Source organism: Hemitrygon akajei, chromosome 17, assembly GCF_048418815.1.
Source record: "Hemitrygon akajei chromosome 17, sHemAka1.3, whole genome shotgun sequence".
NCBI classification, from domain to species: domain Eukaryota; kingdom Metazoa; phylum Chordata; class Chondrichthyes; order Myliobatiformes; family Dasyatidae; genus Hemitrygon; species Hemitrygon akajei.
In genome coordinates this window covers 80,857,512-80,873,844 of record NC_133140.1, presented here as the reverse complement: position 1 = coordinate 80,873,844, position 16,333 = coordinate 80,857,512, and the positions used below count along the sequence as shown (strand labels likewise).

Genomic DNA, 16,333 nt, shown 5'->3' with positions numbered 1-16,333 from the left:
TGCATCTGCCTCTCTCTTTCTCTCTCTCTCTCTCACACACACAGACAGACAGACACACACACACACACACACACACACACACACACACACACACACACACACACACACACACACACACACACAGACGCACTTTATGAAAGAGCTCGCATTAATTACAGAGCGTCGGACCTTCCTCCTCGACAGTCCAATGACAGCAGTTAGGGGAGGCTCCAAACCATGGAGCCAGTACCAACGTTTCTAGAGAATCAGCAAGGCATACTGTACAGCTCATGCATTTTTACAACGGGGGTTATTTCGAGGATTGTTTTTTTTTTGTCTCCCGAGCAGGCAATGAAGAAAAAAAGCGCCGTGCAGTTTAAAAAAAGGGGGAGGGATTGGAGAGAGAAAGTGAGGGGGTGAGATTGCTCGCTCTTCTGTCTCACCTACCCCGGGAAGGCAAGAGCTTGGTGGAAGAGAGATGGTTGCGTTCTGTCTGATTCACAGACAGCAGCGACACATTGCACGCTTGTATTGTATTGGAGAAATCACGGGATACTCTGGCTGGTCATTGACGAGGAGGTGAACGGATCACCGGATTGCAAATCTCCATTCTTTCCGTTAGCACTTGTTACAATGGTGAAACCGGATCGTTTATAAACAGGCAATCTGGCGGATCCACCGTCCTGTAGTATAAGGTAAAGTCTTGTGCGTGTTTCTGTGCGTGTGTGTATGTGTATGTGTGTGTGCGTGTGTTTTCTGAAGATGTGTAGTTTGCGTGTTGAGAATATGAATCCTGGTCTTCGCTCCCGTTCTAAACGGAATGAAGGAACGAGGGAGCATAAACCGCAGAGTGAATTGGCAGTATTAAGCGTTCTCCTGTGAGTGACGGTCAAAGTTAAAGTCACCAGGAGGAACAAATATTAAATTTTTCCCAATCGTAATGAAGCAACAAATTCCATCAATATGTGACAGACCTCCTGGCCCGCGTTTCAGATGATAGGATATACGCAAGGTTATAACTCAAATCATCCTCCCCCCCCCCCCTCCATTCCAATTCACCTGTTGTAAATAGCATTAGATTTTCTCTGGCAGAATAAATCATGAAAGGGAGCTACATTCGGTCGCCGTCTCTTCGACGCGGAAGGACAAGGAAATACTCCAACTTTGAAGTCGAATTTCACTCTTATCGCGATCGTTTTAGCCTGCCGCTACATTCGAGGCAGACGTTATCGCTCCGACCTTTTCCCTCATCATCTACCTCACTAGTACCACTGCCTCTCGAGTTCCTTGCATATGACATTGGGGCAGGTCGAAAGGAGAGGGATGGAGTTAGTTAACTTTCTTGTCATCCGGTTTCACGCGCTGGTCTCTCGTTCTTCGGCCCCCTGATACAATAACCCTGGGCTCAAACATCAAAAGCGCGCCGTTGCTTTGGGCGCCCTATCAACAAATTTAAGGTTGCTCACTCAAATGGCGCCATTATGGCTAAAAAAAAATCTAATTATATATAACCTGATGATATCAACTAAGAGGTCTTAAGGCAATAGTTTGGGTTTATTTAATGTGAATACATGGTTCCCAAGACATATTTGGAATGAGAGTTCAGAACAGCCCACTCGGTTATTGAAGGACAATTCTTAATGGTTTGGAACAACCACAAATATCAGTGGTGAGTATAATGTCTCGGCGTCAAGCTGAAGACTTTTTATCAGAGAAACTCAGATTACATTTATTCTCCTAAGAGTTTCTACTGTTCTCTTCTCGCCAGTTAACAACAGGCAATAGTCACTATAACCTTTGATAAGTAAACGCGAAAACAGTAGTTTGGGCGTTTTAATTTTAATCAGTTCACAGAGTTCTCCTCTTCTCGAGGTACGGGATAGCTTGGAGGGAATAATTTTGAGAAGGCGGCTCAGGTAATTTGCAATGAAATATCTCGTACTTATTCTTTGAACTAACCAAAATATTATTGGGTTCAGTGAGAATCTAGATACGTGGGGTCGTAAGTCGAGGACTGATTCCTCAAGTGGGTTGAAAGTTGTGCCGTTTCCCCAATGTAGACGATCCAAAAGTTTCCCAATTCCCTCTGAAACTGGCGTAGCTAACTCTCCCTTCAATCCCGCCGCATGGTTCGGGGCCCGCGGATAGTCAATGTAGGAGCTCTTTGGACCCCTCCCGTGTAACATTCTCTCACTCCCCTAGCTCTCTCCCCCTCTCACCTTCACCCCCAGTAGTCCTTAGTTAAGCTGCACGGTGCCGGCACCCTCAGATGTATCAGCCCGAAGCCCGTAGACTTCAGTGGCTTGTCCTCTTGAGCAGAAGAGGTAATTTGGCATCTAAATCGTCCAAGGAGATGAAATCTTCCACAGGTCGTTTATCTTAATGAAAAATGGTTGGAAATCAGTCTCCCACCCGAAACAAAGTCAGTAATTAACTATCCAAAAATAAATGCAAATAGCAATTATTTTCGTATCTGCCCTTAAAAAAGACAGATAAGAGCGCCGCAGCTGAAACATCTTTATCATTTCTTTAACCAATACATCTTCCCAGTGCCGCGATGATAAGGAAAACCGCACAACTGATGCTCTGTATTTTCGCTTGCCTCGAACATTCAGTACGAATAAAAATCTAGCTTTGGTTATAAAAGTTCATTTCAGGCAAATCTTGTGTTTAAAAGAAAACGGCCCCGCGGTGCTATTTCGTAGGAGAAAATACCGCCCAAGCATATAAGAGGAATTATCTAAAATTTCAACAGGACGCAAAGATGTTGGAAATTCCGCGGCGGCGCTTAGTTTTACTCACATCCCTAGTTCTCCGGTGAGGCGATTAGATTTTCGTTTGCTTTAGTGGGTGAGAAACGCGACATAGAGGAACGGGAGTAAATGAGAAATAGGCTGTAGAGATGAACAAGCGATAGCCCTTGAAAATTGCTGCAGACTTCAGATTAATATCGCAAATTCCTTTCAGTTCACAAATGAATGGAATATGTATACTTGCTTTATTACGTTCCGTTCTGATACCGTGGCGGCCGCTGACACTAACACAAGGTCGCATATACTTCAGGAAACAATTCCATTCCAATAGAATCACAATGTGATCTGAGCAGATTTTTCCCCTGTCTAAAAAGGCAGCCTTCAAAAAATCATAAAGTGTGCTAAAGCCCATTTAGCAGTGAATGCATTTGAATCTATTAAACCCCACTTTAATTAAATATGTAAGAGTTAGCGCTGCACACTGTATAGCTGTCACGAATGAAAGGTTTCTGAATCCGACAATCAGCTCTGCCATTGAAAATTTAAATATTAGAACTGAACGGTGGGCAAATATAATAGAGCAGAGAATATGGAGTTTTAATCCTTTTTTTTTCCAATTATGCTATTATTCTAGGGTAAGTATTACAGCGAAAACACTGCCAGTAAATAATGCCTTCTTTTTAACCCTGCCCGTGCCTAGGATAATGTAAACCAGCAGACCAGAGGGTAGAGTTAGGGAGAGTACAGACAGGAGAAACAACAAGGTGCACTTTATTGGGTGTTCAATGTCTTTGCCAAGCTGCTTCAGATCTGCTTTGTTCCACTGGTGGTGAGCTAAAGCATCTTCCGTTTGAATTCTTGTTCTGAAGGCATTTTGGTTTGCCAGAATTGGCCAACCCAAAGGTTTGGCTGCATGGGCCAAATGTTGGCAGCTTGTATTGAACCAAGCAGCAGGAAATGGGGACATTTGTAGCAGGGACCTGGTCCCATCCTCATTTGCTGCTCTCATTGCCCTATTCCCCAGGGCAAGTTTCAGAGCTGCAATCGGACCAAGGAATCCTGGAGCTCTTTGTTCAGGTTGGGCTCAGTCCTTGACAGAATGTGTAATACGGGTCTACGTAGAAAGTTGCGGAGAGAATGTAATGTGGGAGAGGGTACTTAAGGGCAAACATGAGAAGTGGCTGCAATAGTTGCCACTTTTGTGATCTCTGAGGATAATTATGCCCTTGAAAATTGGGACAGTATGCCCCTCTGTCCTAATTTTCTCAGAAATAGTTTGTCTGTAGTATTCTGTTGTATTTCTTTGTTCTACTGTGACTGCCTGCAAGAAACCGAAACTCAAGGTAGTATATGGTGAAATATATATACTTTGATATTAAATTTACTTCGAACTTTCAAATAGCCACCAACATTTTAAAGCTTGTAGTTTTCTGCTATTTTATTTTTCTGGGTTAGCTGGAGATGCATTGGTTTATGGATCAGTCTTTATAATTTTTATATAATGGAAACTAGTGGTGACAGTCATTATGATACATACAATGTCCATTGACCATGTGACTGATGGAAGGGTACAGTGATGAGGAGCCTGTGAAAGCTTGAGAGTGGTGGCTGATGGTGGGGTTATGGCTACTGACCAGAAGATGTATCAAGCCAAAGTCCTGACAGAATAACCCAATGAATGAGGCAGAACTAGTACAGACCAGGCAATTCTGAATGATATTCCCTCATAAGCCCTCCAAAAAAAAATCTAATTCCTTGTCTTTTGAGAAAGTCTGTCTCGTTGTATTCATTCTTCAGTGTAATTTAGGGAATAGCATAGAACCATGAAATAGGGCAAAGGAATAGCTCATCTACCACTAGTAAATGGCACTTTGTACAGAAAAGCACAATGGCTCACTCAGTTATATGTAATATCATGATCTGGCATTCTGCTGGATATTGAAATATTCTATGATTTACATAAAGCCAGTAATCCTGCAGGAGTTATTCACTGCAGATCTTGTGTGATATAATTTGAAAAAAATGCACTGTTTGAAATTTACATCATTATGCATTTTATATTGCAATATGAGTTAAAGTACTTTAATCGCCGTACGCTGCTTTATGTCTTACTAGGGTTTAATATATTTTGCAATTACTGTGTGTATTATTTACTGGATTATACCAGTCCCATATGAATAATATGGAGAATTATAGCTGGTATTGATTATGTTGATCTAATTGAGGAATCTAATCGCACGAACAAAGTTCAAGCAGTTTACAAGTGTTGTCTAAACCCCAGGGTGAATTTGCAACCTTGAAATTGTTTCTGAGTGTCCACTATTTGTTACAGCCCCTACTGTGAAGTCAGAGGCATGTTATCTGTCCATTAATATTCGGTAGTCAGCATCGAAATCCTCAACAGTTATTATGTAGTTTTGTTATCAGTGTGAGATTATTAATTGCAATATAATCTCCACTTCTAATAGTTAAATAAATAAACCTGTCGGTATATATCAAGCCATCCTACTAATCTTACATCAGCAGTCAAAATTCATTTTCAGACAGATTACAAGAGTAGTATCTATTCGGATTTGTTAAAATGCAGTTAAAAGATAAATAAGAGACCCAGTTCAAAATGAAAAGATTTATATGAAGTAACTCTTGTAATATCAGCTGAGGATGTCATAAAGCACATTACACGAACAGCAAAGAGATGAATGATCATTTAATCTCTTTTAGTGAGCACGATGATTAGGACATCACAAAGATTTTCCAGTATTTGTTTGACTAGTGGCTTACTTCATATCCTCTGAAATCCCCATGCTGGACCTTGGTTTTTGCATGTTAAGCAAAGGACAGTAACCTTTATTAATGTTGCTCCCAATGCCTTATTGGATTGTTAGCTCAGGCTGCATTCTCTCTGGCACTGGATCTGAATCCACAGCTTTCTAACCCGGGGCAGAAGTGATATCAGCTGTGCCAAGTTAACTCAGGGGATGTTGATTGGAACCCTGGTTAAGCTAAATAGCCCCATCACCTCCTCAGGATTGTCCTTGACAGGGTACAAAGAGAAGCAAGATACCTGACTAAGAGCTTATGAACAGAAGTAACAAACAAAGATTAAAATAAATTGGAGAACCTTTCATTTAAAGATTGGGAATTTTCACACTTCCAAATTAAAATTTACAATTGAAAAAAAAATATATATATTGGGGAAAGCAGAATGAGGATAAGGGGGATATTTTTCCCTTCTTGCACTGTGAGCGTCTCTGATGTAATGCACGGTGCCTGCAAGAATGGTGCAAGGCGAGTCAGTTGCAACCTTCAAAAGAGAATTGTGCATACAATCAAAAGAAGAAAGAAATGCAAGGTTATAGGGGAGAGCAGGGGATCGGGACTAATTGGGTGGCCCTTTCAAAGTGCTGAATATGATATGGAGGCTGAACGGCCTTCTTCCTTGCAGAAACCTTTCATTACAGTCAAACAAAAATGCCAAAATTGATGGAGGAGAATTCTTTAACATGGCAAAGATACAAATACAAGAAGACACATTTTTTTTTTTTGAAAAAATAGAATGTTGCTGATGAAAACAATGTGAGAAGGAAATAACAAGGAGAGGCTATGGAAACAAACAGATTAAATATGTTAGTGACAACTACACAGTGGTAATTTGACAACATTGATCAGAGAACTTCATTTAACAAGATGACAGTTTAATAAGATCACTCTTCTCAGATGTACATTTCTGGGTAAATAAGGGCAACATATACTAAACAGACAGGCCATTCAGCCTGACTAGCCTGTGATGTTTAAAGGCCACAAATATACTCCGAGGCCATTTTATTAGGTACACCTGTATACCTGCTCGTTAATGCAAATATCTAATCAGACAATCATGTGGCGGCAGCTCAATGTATAAAAGCATGCAGACACAGTCATGAGGTTCAGTTAGTCATAAACATGAGAAAGTCTGCAGGGAGCTGGAAATCCAAAGCAACACACACAAAATGATGGAGGAACTCACCAGGTCAGACAGCATCAATGGAAATGAACTAACAGTCAATGTATCAGGCTGAGTCCCTTCTTCAGGACTGAAAAGGAAGGGGGAAGTCACCAGTATAAAAAGCTGGGGAAAGGGGAAGAAGGCTAGCTGGAAGGTGATAGGTAAAGTCTGGCAGGTGGAAAAGAAAAGGGCTGGAGAAGAAGGAATCTGATTAGAGAGGAGAGTGGACCACTGGAGAAAGACATTCAGTTGTTGTTCAGACCGAACATCACAATGGTGAAGAAATGTAATCTAAGTGACTTTGACTGTGGAATGATTGTTGGTGCCAGGCAGGGTGGCTTGAGTATCTCAGAATCTGCTGATCTCCTGGGATTTTCACACACAAGAGTCTCTAGAGTTTACAGAGAATGGTACAAAAGAAACAAAAATAAATCCAGTGAGTAGCAGTTCTGTGGGTGAAAATGCTTTGTTATTGAGAGAGGTCGGAGGAGAATGGCCGGACTAATTTAAGCCGATAGGAAGGTGACTGTAACACAAATAACCATTCATTACAACAATGGTGTGCTGAAGAGCATCTCTGAATGCACAACATATTGAATCTTGAAGAGGATGGGCTACAGCAGCAGAACGTACAGAAGGTACAGGAAGTAGCTGGTAATGTAGCCACTGAGAGGAAGTTAAGATATCGTCAGGTAGTGGAAACAAAACCAGTCAAGGAATGGTCAGATCAAATCAACTCTTTCAGTTTCTTGGATAAGATAAAGCTGGTTTTCTGTATTCACGCATTCTCCATTTCTGATTGTTTGTCCATCAAAACCAATGATAACAGATATGTGCAGTTCTTCTGTTGTGCAACTGCATCAAGGAAACCTGTGCAGGAGAGTTTTTAAAGTGAGAAAGCTGTTACACAGGGGCAGCCCCACGCTCTCATCCTCGGAAGTCCGGGCCCAGTGGTACGAGTCGTTGTCATGACTGGGTTCTTCCTTGGTTGCAACGGATGTCTATGTGCCTTGTCATGCCCTTCAGTCTCCATAAAGTCTTGCAGAACTGCCTTCCCGGGTCTCGTTAGACTCATTCCTGGTCTAATTCTCCAATTAGACTCTTGTTAACACAACAGTTTCTGGATTAGATAGAAACATGCCTAGAAGAAGTAATAATTGCTACAACCTCTGTGTTACAGCCATTCTCTGCTCCAGCTGTTGCACTGACTTGACAATTTAATTCACAACCAAATCCTAGACCTGGATAAACCAGGTTTTGAATTAATTTTCGCAACTCTGCATTACAAGACCAATTTACGCTGCAATTGGGAAGGAGAACTTTAATGGGAACTCTGTAAAGCTAAAGTCAAGTCTATTGTCATATGCACAAGGACACATTAGCACAGGGACATGTATGCACAGATTCAATAATAACAGGTACATCTCAGGCTCGTAAACAGCATTCATAAGAAAAATATATATTAACTATAAATTGTACACAGCTTTTCTAAGTAAGAATACATTTTAAAAATGTAATGCTGTAGTGTCAAAATGGTCATAGTGTTGCCATACTGAGGTAGTGATTCGGGTTCTATGGGTGTTTCAGGCATATAATGGTTGAAGTTAAATAGCTGCTCTTGAACCTGGTGGGGTGGAACTTCAGACTTTTGTACTTTCTGACCAGTAGCAGCTATGAGAAGATGGCATGGCCCAGATAACCGGGATCTTTGATGATAGTTGTCACCTTCTTGAGCCTTAGCCTCATGTGGAAAGAGTAGTGGTTAGCATGAAGCTATTACAGCTCAGGGTATCAGAGTCTGTAATCTAATTCCGAAATGCTCAATATGTTTGATTCCATGAGTGAGTGTGTTTCAAGTCGAATCAAGTTTATTGTCATTTAATTATATACATGTATATCACACATATAAACATATATAGAAATGAGACGATGTTTCTCCGAACCAGGGTGTAAACCACAGTAGTACACAAACCACATATAACACACAATAACTTATGAATGCAAGGATAAAATCTATGGATGACTCACAAATAAGTAACAAACACAAGTGCATTAATATTAAATATTGCAAGATATGGAACAGTGAACCAGTGACACTTCGAATATGGTGCGGCAGGGAGTTCAGAAACCTAACGGACTGGGAAAACAAACTGTTTCCCATCCGGACCATTCTTGCTTTTATGCATCGGAGTCTCCTGCCTGATGGTAGAAAGTCAAAGAGGATGCTGGATGGATAGGTGCGATCCTTGACAATGCTAAAGGCCCTGTGTATGCAGCTTTGCTTATAAATTTCTCTGACGGATGGTAGGGAGACCCCTATGATCCTCTAGCTGTTATCACGGTCCTTTGCAGGGACCTCTGGTCCGATGCCCAGCTGCTCCCACACCAGATGGAGATGCATCTTGTGGGATGCTCTCAATGGTGCTCCTGTAAAACACAGTTAAGATTGGTTTGGGAGGGTATGGAGTCTTGCTTGCCTCATTCTTCTTGGAAAATGGAGGCGCTGCTGTGCCATTTTGTTCAGGGAGGTGAGGTCATCTGTGATGTGAGCTCCCAGGAACTTGGCGCATTTACTCTCTTTGCGGAGGAGCCATGTAGACGCAGAGGGAGGTGGTCGTCTGCACCTTCCTGACATTCTTCCAGGTTTCCTCCCACAGTTCACACAAGTACTAGGTTAGTAGGTTGATTAGCCATTGTAAATTGTCCTGTGATTAGGCCAAGGACAAATTGGTGCGTTGCTGGATGGTGCAGCTTGAAGGGCCTTTTCCATAATGTATCCTCAAATAAAAAAGAAAACTCCTTGTTGAGGGATGTGCCAGTGAAGCAGACACAATGTGAGACGAATCAAATGGGACTCACTCAGTTAGGCAACTCGGTGAACATGGACAAATTGGGTGGAAGGACCTGTTTTCTGCACTGGTTTGCTCTGAGACTCTGTTCTGTTAAACCTAGACTCCAGTGAGAAGCTGTCAACACTGGCATCAATGTCCTTTTGTAAAGTACTCGGGATATAGTCATGCCATCGCAAATGCGTCACTCTGGCCGCATTAACGTACGTTAAGGCAAATGACAAACAGCTTAAGCCAAAAGAGGAAGTTTCTGAAAGCAAGTTTCAGGAAGTTTCTTAAAGCAAGATGGAGAAGATAGATTGGGGCTCCGCTGTAGTGTAGCAAATAGTGTGTCACTATTACAGCTCAGTGCATTGATTCTATCATTCTATGGGGCTTCTTTGTTTCGTGGATGTCTGTGAAAAAGACAAGTTTCAAGTTGTATACTGTATACATACTCTGATATTAAATGTACTTTGAAACTTGAATTTGTTGGTACATCCTTCCTATGAGTGCATGGGTTTCCTTCGAGTGCTCTGGTTTCCTCCCACAGTGCAAAGACATACCGGTTAGTAGGTTAACTGGTCATTGTAAATTGTCCTGTAAGTAGGCTAAAGTTACATAGGTTGGTTACTGGACGGTGCAACTTGTTGGGCCAGAATGGCCTGTTCTGTGCTATATCTCTAAAGCTAAAAAAATACAGAGTAATTAATAGATAGGGTTGCAGAGATTGCATGACATATGCAAAGTTAAAATCAGACTTAGGCCATAACATCTTAATACATAGGAGCAGAACTAGGCCATTCAGCCCTTTGAGTCTGGTCCTCAATTTCATCATGTCTGATTTATTATCCTTCTCAATCTCATTCTCCTACCTTCTCCCTGTAACCTTTAACTCTAACTACTCAAGAACCTATCAACTTCCACTTTAAATATACCCAAATGACTTGGCCTCCACAGCTGTCTATAGCAATGAATTCCATAGATTCACCGCTCTCTGGCTAGCTTGAATTACCAAGGCATTAAAAGCTGCTGGAAATTATAATTCTCAGTTCCTGATGAGCATCTCGGCTCGAAGCATCAACTGTTTATTAATTTCCATGCATGCTGCTGAGTTGCTCTAGCATGTTGGGTGTGTTGCTTTGGATTTCCAGCATCTGCAGATTTCCTTGTGTTTGGGAAAATAGAACTAGTGTTCAGTGGCGAGAATGGCATGATGTGCTGAAGAACCTGTATGATTCTGTAAAATCCATGACACACAATGCCAGGACTGGAGAGCAGGGACTGTGGTTTTCAGAAATGTGAAAAAAAGAGGGTTGTGTCTGTAAGGAATTCAGAAATGAGAGTTTGAAATTGAAACACTGCTGAGCTAGGAGCCACTGTAGTTGAGTGAACATAGGGCAGTGGATGAAAGGATCTTTAGGTGAACTAGAGTGATGGGAAAAATGTACACAGAACAGCTTGAGCCATGCCAACCCGTTTAATGTGCCAGATGTCTGAATCCAGTGATGTGTACCAGACTGGCTCATCACTAATTGGTTAATTAAAGTCCTCTTTTAAACAACTTGGACAAGTTCTTTACCCACTGTCAGCAAAAATCCCTCTCAGTGGACTGATATTTTACCACGAGTCCTACCCCCAACCCCCACCCCACATTTCGGTCAAAACCACTTCCCCTGGTCTATCATCAGGAGAGGTTCTCATTTGAGATGGTACAGTTGCATGATGGGAAAGACATGCAGATTGATGCTATTGAATTTTTTTGGCATAGACTAGATGGGCCAAAGGGCCCGCTTCTGTCCCGTACTTCTCTATAACTCTATGAAAGAACGACTTCGACATCGAGGTGTTCCTAAAGTTACCCACACTGAATTCTGTCAAGGAAAAGCTATGAGGTGGGCTCAAGCATGGAGTTTTTATAACAAATTAATTGCGCCTTCTACTTTTGGGAAATGGACATGGTAACAGAGCAGTTAGCACAGTCAGTACATAGGGATAGCATTCAGCAACTGGAGTTCAATTCCTGCTGCTATGTGTATGTTTTCCTCACGCACGGGTCTCCTCTGGGCGCTCCTGTTTCCTTCTACATTCCAAAGATGTATGGTTTGTGTTTTAGTGAAATGTGGACGTATGGTGTTGGTGCTGAGGTGTAACCTGTCCTCAGCACAATCCTTGCAACGTGTTGGTTGTTGACAAAAAAAAACTGACACACTTCACACTATGCTTCAATGCTTTAATGTACATATGACAATTAAAGCTAATCTTTAATCTTATCTTAAGGTTCGATTAGGCTACCACACTTCATGGCTTGATGAATTACTTTAGGGAAAAGATGTGCTTCTGTGACTGAGGTTTGGGGCAGGTGGTTTAGATGTTGGATAGAACAATATACACAGCATCTAGCTATGCTGTTTTTCGTCCTGTTGGCACAGCTGTGGGAATTGGCAGGATAATCCTGAAACACTACCACCATAAATAGGTAGGTAGAACTCGCCGTCATGTCTGCCCAGATTTATCAATAACCACTTTGCCTTTGGCACAGTACCAACCAGATCTTTGCTGGTTTTAAACTGAGAGGTAGAACGCAGTCCAAAGTGTGACAAAAGCCATTCCTTCTTCTGAGACATAGACAGATACTAATTAGAATGAAAGAGGATTATGATAAAATTGAGGTTTAAAAAAATTAAAATCTAAATTTGCAACAATTAAAATGAATTACTCTAAGTGATAAACTGCCAAGATTATGTTTTTCATAATTTGGTTTGAATGTGAATACTGTTAGTTTCTGCTTTTATTTAAATACATGAAAGATTATTTCTACAGAGGGATAATTCACAAGTCACTGAAAAACATTCCTGAATATTTGTGATGATTTAAACATTTTGTACTGCCTGTATCTCTAGGTAACTAGATTATTGTTGGATTGCTATCTTCATTACAGTTCCATGGGCTGTTTGGTGACAGGAACAGTAATTTTCATTCAGATTTAACAACAGAAGAAATCTGGTTTATTGTGTATAAAACTGCCTTTCTCCTCCTTTGAAAAACCCTGAACAATGTTGCAGTACATTTTGCCAGCAATCCAGAACTTCTTTGCAAAATGTTGTTTCACTTCCCCAGGCAACTTCCAATATCCTTCTCAACATGGAGCTCACAGAGGACCGTATTTCTTGATCAGGGCAACACAGTGGGGATCTTTGGCACAGGAAGCAGCCTCTTTTCTCAGTTTTTCTCATTGTGCAAGTATTCTAGTTTTCCCTTCTTGTAGTCAGTGCCACAGTCTTTGATTAAAAGAATTCAGGAGCGAAAAAGAAAAGGAAGCACCCTTGACTAAATCTGATGGGTAGATTAGCATGGGAGAAAGAAGTCCTAGATTTGCAACTGAGGAAGCCATGTTCTAAGTAATTGGGAATTAATCCACAAAATTGCCATCATGCTAAAAGGTCACAGAGTCATAGGCTTAAAGACCATGGAAGCAAACCCCCTCGACCCAACTTGTCCATGTCGACCTAGATGTGCCTTCCAAGCTAGTCCTGTACAGTAATGTCAGGGGTGAACACATACATTATTTACAAACACCAACATTGAGTTGGGGATCTCTTTAAGAGGTTGGTCTGACATGATGATGTAATGTCATTAACTTTTTTTTTTAACTCCTTTTTTTGTTCTGTGTTTGGTTGACAGGAAGGAGTTGTTACAGTTTCTCCTGAAACTAAAACGCCTCGGCCATTTTATTTACAAAAACCTACAGTCCCATTTTGTCTGCATTTGGCCCATGTCACTCTAAATAATTCCCATTCATATAGTGGTGCAACTGATATCATTGCCTCTATCTTAACCGCTTCACCATCCACGATATGCCCCCTACTCATGACTGCCATCAGGGAGAAGATATGGGAGCCTGAAGATACACACTCAGAATTTTAGGAACAGCTTCTTTTCCTCCACCATTAGTTTTCTGAATGTTTTATAAGCCCATGAACATGACCTCACTGATCCTCTTTTGCACTAATTATTTATTAATTTTTATTGTAACTTGGACTGATTTGTTGTATCTGCATTACATCGCTGCTCAAAAGCAACAGATTTCCGGATAATAATAACCAGATTCTGATTCTGATTGCCTGTAAGCTCACTCCTGATCCATGTTGCCTCTAGAATGGCAAAGTTGACCTTTGATTCCAATTAAATCTTTTCCTTCTCACCTGAAAACTATATGCACGAGTGTTTGTTTGTTTTTTCTTTGTTAAGAAGATTGGGCACATTCACCCTATCCATGCCCCAATGATTATGGGGGTAGATTTTATATACTTTCATAACATCACCCGTCTGTCTCCTGTGCCCCAAGGAATAAAGTCCCGGCCTGCCTCATCCCTCCCCATAACTCAGGCCTTCAAGGATTCTTGTAAGTCTTTATTGCACTGTTTCCGGCTTAGTGACTGGAGGACATAAGTTATAAGGAAAGTTTGAAGAAGTTAAGACTTTTTCCCTCGAAACATAGAAGGTTGAGGGAAGATTTGATGAAGACATACAAAATTATAAGGGGCATAGATAAGGTGAATGAAATCCACTGCGTCTGGGTATACAACCAGAGGTCATGGTTTAAGGGTGAAAGGTGAGAATTTTAAGTGGAACATGAGGGGAATTTTCTTCACTTAGAGGATCATGAGAGTGTGGAATGAGCTTCCAGTGCAAGTGGTGCATGTGAGCTTGGCTTCAATGTTTAAAAGAGGTTTGGGCAGGGTACACGAATGGTAGGAGTATTGAGGGCTATGGTCCCAGTGCAGGTCAAAGGGAGTAGGCAGTTTAAGTGGTTTAGCACAGACTAGGTGGGCCAAAGGGTCTGTTTTAATGCTGTACTTTTCTATGACTCAGCGATATGTTCCCTTTCATACAGCAGCCAAAACCATACACAGGTGCGGCCTCACCAATGTCTTATATAAGTGCCGCATGATGCCAGAGCTCTAAATGCCTTCTTCACTGCTGTGCCTACATGAGATGCTGCTTTCAGTAATAAAACTGCCATGCTTACCTGGGGTAGCTGATATGTAACACTAAACTGTCTGATGTTACTTTCTTACTTTCTGCCCGTAATTCAATGCAGGTCCTTTAATTTCTAAAGTAAGTACATGTTCGGCACAGCATTGTGGGCCGAAGGGTCTGTATTGTGCTGTAGGTTTTCTATGTTTCTATGTGTTTTCTATGTTTCTTCCATCTCTGTCTGTCTAGAATGATTCCTCATTGATCTTTCCATAACAATTTTTTTTTGACCAGTCAGGGTTGTTAGCCCTGAGCTGAATCCTTGAACCTGGAGGACAGGTGGGCCACTCTTAGCCTAGTCCTTACCCTTTGTCCTGTTTGCCGTGGGTGACCCTACCAAGAGCCAAAGCACAAGGCCCTGACTCCAGCCAACATAGCTCTCCGGGTCATTGAGGCGCACAAGCCTCCAAACCCTACGACAAGGTGTGGTCCTCTTGGAGGTCTCTGATGTCACTTGCTCCCAAATGCTTTAACAATTTATTCCTTTCAATAACAATTCGGGATAGAGAATTGGAATTGGTTTATTATTGTCTCATGTACCGAGATATGTTGAAAGACATGTTTTGCATGCTGTTCATACAGATCATATGCAAATTCAATGAATGCTGGTCTTGCCAGTGATACCGAAATCTTTAAAATAAAAGAGAAAAACAAATTGTAAAGTTCTGTGCCTGTGGTACATAGATTGAGGCCTCTTGTGAGGGCATTTTGAGACCATCCATTGGTCAGAGTCGGCCATGGATTTTGCGTTCTAGCTGTCTATGTTTGATACGCAAGCCAGGGCAGTATGATATGGAGAACAAGCTGTTGCCCACATAGCAGGCTCCATCACACAGCTGACAAATCCAAAGGAGTGGCAGAGACCGATACAGTTTGGCACCAGCAGTGTTACAGGAGTTGCCAGTCAGCCTTGAACTCAAAGTAGGTCTTAGGGTCTCCAGCTCCTGGGTTTTTCTCAAAGTTTACTCCCAACGTCTTCTCTGTGAGTGGATGAAGGCACAAGGCAGCAGAGGTTTGAAAACAGAGCTTTCCTTCTCCTAGATGAGCTCCCAACCACAGCTGTTGAGCCCCGTCTGCCCAAAGCAACTATTTTTAAGGCACCATTAATCTGCCTTTGCTTCTTCTCCTGTCAATAGAAATGGTTCTGCCAAACTTATTGTTATTCCACATGTGAAGGACAGGAGCTGGACTTTGTTTTCAGAGGTTATATGAGAAACACACCATTGGGATCATTTAATAGTAGTGGGAGCTTATCCCCACTACACCTTCTCCCCATCAACCCCCACCCCAGCTATGACAACCTTAAGGAATCATGGCAGCAAGCACAGTTAACTTTATCAGTCTTTCAAAATATTGTGCGGATATAGCAATGCCACCCTTACTCATACTAGGGTGGGGACATTTTGCCTCTTGACCCTCATGACCTCCAGCTCACATTCAGCTATATTTCCCACGATCCAATAAAAATACACACATTATGCTAGGGTGACAAAGTTTCTGGTTTGGCCTGCTGAGCAGCCCAATGGCCTTGAGATACGAATCATATGCAGCTTAGAGACTACTTCAAAAAAAAAGTGTCATAGAGTCGTAGAGAATAAAAACAATCCTTTTTTAACCTTCTGCATCTATACTCAACATCATAGCTGTCCGTACTAATCCGACCTTGGAGAAATATTGCCTCACATTCTACAGAGGAGATTTACCAAGATTTTGCCTGGATTATGGAGCATGTCTTATGAGGACAGGTT

The 16,333-nt window shown here is 41.6% G+C and overlaps 1 protein-coding gene across 2 annotated transcripts in view; it reads left to right on the top strand.

The window, feature by feature from the left end:
* The first annotated feature begins 215 nt into the window (after positions 1–215).
* cdh8 (cadherin 8) overlaps positions 216–16,333 on the top strand; it is a 311,216-nt gene continuing 295,098 nt past the window's right edge. The window contains exon 1 of one of the 2 annotated variants that reach the window (XM_073070417.1): positions 216–674. The gene's annotated coding sequence lies outside the window, so the exon portion shown is untranslated. The remainder of the gene's footprint in view (positions 675–16,333) is intronic. The other variant, XM_073070416.1, reaches the window with a different exon arrangement.